This window comes from Mus musculus, chromosome 14 (genome assembly GCF_000001635.26).
Source record: "Mus musculus strain C57BL/6J chromosome 14, GRCm38.p6 C57BL/6J".
In the NCBI taxonomy this organism is placed as follows: Eukaryota; Metazoa; Chordata; class Mammalia; order Rodentia; family Muridae; genus Mus; species Mus musculus.
Window position 1 is genome coordinate 46,504,126 of NC_000080.6, and position 6,000 is coordinate 46,510,125.

Sequence of the window (6,000 nt, forward strand, 5' to 3'; positions counted from 1 at the left end):
ATGAAAGTAATCTAGGAGGATGCCACGATTGTGCATCTAACAGAACATTAACAGTGTAGGAGAAAATACAAGAAAAACAGAATCCTGGAGTTGAAAATACAATAACTTAAAATCTACAAATTCATCAAACAGTGCCTTTGAACTAGTAGAGGAAGAAAAGTCAGTGAAGTTGAGATAGAGACAATATATTCTAATGAACAAAGAGAACAAAAGGGAGTAAGAGACAGTGAATGGAGACTCAGAGGACGTGGGCTTTGGGTAAGGAGATCAACCAGCCATGACTATCGGAAAGAAGATGGAAAGGCAAAAAAATATCAAAGAGATAATGGAGGCAAACTTCCCAAATTTGTTTGAAAACATAATCTACACATCAAGGAAGCCAATAAACTCTGAGGAAATTAATACAAAGGGGGCTTCAGAGTGACAAAACACAGTTGTGCTAACAGCCAGAGACAAGGAGAAAACTCTGGGAGCAGAAAGGAAAAAGGAACTCATTTATAAACAAGATGCCTTAAGAAGAAACAAGAAACCCGCCAGCTGAGAGTCCTACAAAACTGATCTTCAAAAGTGAAGGCAGAATAGATTCCCAGGAAAATGAAAACTGAGAGAATCTGTTATAAGCAGTCAGGACTATAGAAAAATTAAAAAGATTTCTGTAAGTTGAGAGCTCTAGGCAGTCATTAGAACACACACACACACACACACACACACACACACACACACACACACACACACACTGTAAGAGCACTAGCAATTTTTTAAATTAATAATTACAAACAATGCTGTAAATATGTGCTTTCTCCTTCTGAAAACTGATTTTTAAAAAAATCATGTAGAACAGTTATGTGTTAATTTCTCCTTGCATTCACAATGCACATAGAAATGCAGCATTATGGAAGCAATGTCCTGTTAGAGCAAGGGAAGGAGGACAGATGGTAACAAATGAAACAGGCAGAAACAAGGGAGAAAAATTCCAAAGCAGTAGATAGGCCTACTTCCCTCAGCATCTTAAAAAGCCACAAAGTTATAGAAAATAAAGCCTAGTAATGTATTACTGCATTTGTAACATTTACAGACTTACATGTGCAACAGAATGTATATATTCTACATAATGTGCACATTTACATGTATGCATAAATATGTATAAGAACAAATGTACTATGTATAACATATATCTCAAACATAACACATTATAATACAAAAACAAATAATATGTTTAAGAAAAGGGATGTGGGGCTGGAGAGGTGGCTCAGTGGTTAAAAGTATTGGCTACTCTTACAGAGGATCTGGGTTCTGTTTGAAGCACACATATGATGGCTCACAACTACCTGTTCCAGAGAGTCTGATGCCCTCTTCTGGCGTCTGTGGGCACTGCATGCACGTGGTGCACATACGAACCTGCAGGCAACACACTCATGTCCATGAAATAAAAATAAGAAAATCTTACAACAACAAAAAGACAAAAAGGGAACAGAGTAAAGTTACATAGAAAATAAGTTTTTGTTTTGTTATATTTTTGTTTGTTTTATTTTTTAGTTTTTGAGACAGGGTTTCCCTGTATAGCCCTGGCTGTCCCTGAACTTAGAAACTTGCTTTTGGCTGCCCTTGAATTTAGAAATCTATCTGCCTCTGCCTCCAGGGGGAAAAGTTTTTATATCTCACTGAAATTATTGCTATAACCCCGAAAAAATTTCTGGTAAATGCTAGAGTAATCCTAGAGAAAATAATGCAAAAAGTAGTGGAAATATTCAAGAGTTAGCATGCTAAATTAGCATTCATTTAACCCATAAGCAAGTCGCAAAAGGAAAAATGGAGGTAAGAATGTGGCTGCAAATGTCTGCATGGGAAATAAACCAGAAAAGTATGTCAGTCCCTGAGGTACTCGCCTATAATCTGGGTAAGCTGAGACAAAAGTGTCTGAAAGTTCAAGGCCAGCCTGGGCTGCACCATAAAACAAGGTCTCAAACACAAAAACTAGGGTGGAAGGGAGGGTCTCGTATTAGCAGTTTAACTTTATGATTTTTAGACATTTAGAAACCAAAGAAGAAATTAACCCAATACAAGTACAAAGGGCACAGGAAGGATTAAAGCAGAACTCAGTGAAACAGGGACTCAAGAGACACCAAAGATATCCACGCTGGCTTGGGTCTTTGGAAAAATGAACAAGATTGACAAAGCTTTAGCTAGAGTGACTGAGAAGGAGCTAGAGAAAACTCAGGATCTCACAGTCAGAAATGAAAAGGGAAAATTGCCATGGAATTAAAGATGCTAAAAGGGTTATGAAGGGGCACTAAGAATAATTATACTGTATGTGAATAGTCAGAGAATACAAAGAAAATGGACAAATCCCGAAAAAGATGCACAGCTCTGATACTGTCCCAAGAAGCAGTGAAGGACTGTGTATTACTGTAAAGGGTAACCAGTTCAAACTTATAAAGAAGGATTCATAGACAAACAGAAGTCCCCTCCACGGGTGGATCCCACCAAACACAGAAGAATTCACCTATATTTAAAAACTATTCTAAAAGCCACAGGAGGGAACACTTTTCAAGTCCCTTTATAACTAGAATACTACCCTGAAATGTGAAGCAGACAAATACTTTGCAAAATATTACAAACCCGTATCTTTTATGAATGGGACCATAGAAATTCTCATCACATTTCTGGTGAATGGAATGTAGCACCATACAAAAAGAATTAGAAACCATGGCTCATTGGGGCTTATCCCAGGATGCAAGGTTGGTTTAACATCTGAAAATCAATTAAGGTAATACACCATATCAGCAAAGCAAGACGCAAGACTGAAAGAAAGATCACCCCCTTTTATGATTAAAATAACCAGTCATCAGACTGGGAATAGAAAAAGAAAAAACCTTTCCCAATGGGATAAAAGATAGATAAGTAGAAATACATACACATATCCATACCAAACATCATACTGAATAGTAAAATACTACGTGCTTTCTTTTCTAATTCAAGGATCAAATAAGGACCATCATTTACTTTAAATGATGTATGTGTGTATGTATGTATGTATTATGTATGTATGCTATGTGTATGTATGTACCTTAGCGTGTGTCTGTGCATGTACCTGCAGGCAAGAACCCCAGAAGAGAGATTCAGATCCTCTGCAGCTAGAATTGCAAGAGGTTATGAGCTGCCGTGGGTGATGGGATCCAGTGTGTGGTCTTCTGGAAGGGATTTAACAGCTTAGCCATCTCCCCAGCTCCAATCCTCACTTTTCACAGCTGGCATTCAACAATGTACCAAAAGCTTGGACTCGTGTATTTAGGCAAGGGGGGAAGAACATCTAGACAGAACGGGACAAAGTCAAATTATCTCTATTTTATGAAGACATAATCTTATACATGGAAACTCCTAAAGTATACACACACACACACACACACACACACACACACACATACACACACACACACATTTGACTATGATTTCAGAAAGGTAATAAGAACAAAATCATTATTCAAAATCAACTATAGTTTTATACACTTGTATTGAACAATTTAAAACATTTACAACAATGTCAAAATGCTTAGGATAAATTTAGCAAGAGAAGTATAAAACACATACTTTAACACCACAGATCATTGTTAAGAAAAACTAGAGATGATATAAATAAATGGAAAATGTCTTGTTTGTGATGGAAACATATCTTGTTAATGGACAGAAGACTTCTTGTTAAGTCACTGTCCTCCCTGAGTCAGTCTATCTATTCAATATAATGCTCACCACCTAGACTCTCGAGTGTCTGACTTGTATAAATTGGCAATCCGATGCTAAAGCTGGCACAAAATTGCAAGAGATCTAAACTAGTCAAAGCAATCTTGCAAAGAATGAGCAAGTGGATTGTGATTTGGAGAATTCACACTTCCTGATGTCAAATCCTACTACACAGAAGCAGTTATCAATGGAGGGCTGGCATGAGGACATGTATAGAACAATGGAACAAGACACAGCCCAAAAACGAGCCCATAGGCTATGGTATGTGGTATAGTTGCCAAAACCATTGCGTGGAGAAAGAACAATCTTCCAACAAATGCTACTGGGCATCTTGATGTCTCTGGATAGCAAGATACCGCAGATTAAGTAACCTACAAGGAACAGAAATGTTTCTTAGAGATTCCGAAGCCAAGAAGTACAAGATAAAAGGTTTCTGCATGCCTGACTGTGGAGATCCAGCCTCTCCTTCCAAGATGGTGCTTAGCATGATACCTCCTGCGTGATAGCAAGATTGAACTCATGGACGTAGGGCCTCCGTGAACTTAAAACCCTTCAAAGGGCATCTCCCTAAGCTACTGCATTGGGGATTAGGTTTCTAAACATGAATTGTAAGAAACGCATTCAGACCACGGCACTAGGACAACTGGGCGGATCTTTTCAGGTGGCGTATCTTAACAAAGACTTGTACCTAGACTACAGGAAGGACTCTTAAATTCCAGCAATAGAGAAGTAATTTGTCTTCAAACTGGTTGCAAAACATCTGACCAGATAGCTCTCCAAAGAAGATGCCCCAGGGGTTAAGAAACATATAAAGAGATGGCTCTGATTATTACTCACCAGGCATACAAACCTGAAGCAGGATGAAATGGCACTTCACTCCCACAAGGAGAATAATAAAAAACAAGTGTTGTCAAAGCCTCCAGTGCTCCTGGAAGGTATAGAAAATGGTACATCCCCCTCAGGAAGCAGCAGGCCACATCCTTAACTGCTAAACATGGAAGTACCCTGAGACTTCAAAATTCCACTTCTGAGAGTCAAGCAAGTGAGAGAAGAACATGTCTACAAAGGGATGTTTACAGAAGCAGAGTTCTTAGCTGCCAAGATGCAGAAAGAGTGCAGATGCCCATCATAGGAGTGGATTGGCAAAGGTAGCATGTCCATGTGCTAGTGTACTCTCCAGCCATCAAAAGGAATGGAGTGCTGATACACGCTGAAGCGTGAATGGATCCTGGCAACATGACACGAAGTGAAAGAAGCCAGATACAAAGACCACATGAGATTCCATTTACGTGAAATTTATAGAATAGACAAACTCACAGAGACAAAGTGTTTTTGTTATGGCTTAAGGTTCAGGACCACAGAGACGGAAGTTTACTAACTGAAGGATACAAGTTTACTTCCAAACAGTGAAAATGCTATAAAACAGAATCATTTTGTAGTACTAATAGTTGTGCACATTGGTGAATGTACTAAAAAACATTGTGGTCAAATGGTATGTATATTACAGCTCCTTAAAGATGCCGTGAAATACTGTGTTATTTTTATTTAGGCTCATGAATAAGAGATTTAAAATGTTTCTATCTTTAAAACTTTTAAATAAAGGTCTATATCCTGGATCCTTATAAAAATTGAAATTGGAAGTGCAAACTAAGCATGCCTTGGATAAATTAAAATGAGGTAGAAATTTCACTACTAACAGGTTTTCCTGAACCTGCTCCCTTTTATATAACAAGGGTCTCATCGTGGAGGCCTCCCAGACATGCTGTGTAGGAGGCAGAAGCCCTGAGTGCTGCTGGCCTAGGTAAGGCCATGTCAAGCATTCCAATGCCTTAGCCCACATGAATGGCAAAGTCTTCCCCACATGAGGCTGCGAGAGATGGCAAAGCCTTCCTTGGGGCTCTGAGTGTGGATGTTGACAATATGTGCAGAAAGTGTCTGTCCCCCTCGGATGTTTTCTGGCTGAAGACTGCTCCCCTACAGAACTGCTCCAAGGGAGATTATCTAAAGCTGCCTCCTTGGCTCAGCCTCTCCATCTGAGAGCCCAGATCACCCAATCCCAGCCTCTCTGTGCATCTGTGAGTCTGTATTTTCCTCACTTTCTCATGACTCCTAGTCACAGTACCAAGAGCCAAGCTCTGCCCAGGATCCATGATACATTATCACCTGCTACTCTCACATAGCTTAGCAATGCTCATTAATACCTCAGATTATCTCACTGAGTTTTTCTGTTTGTTTGGTTGGTTGGTTGGTTGATTGGTTGCT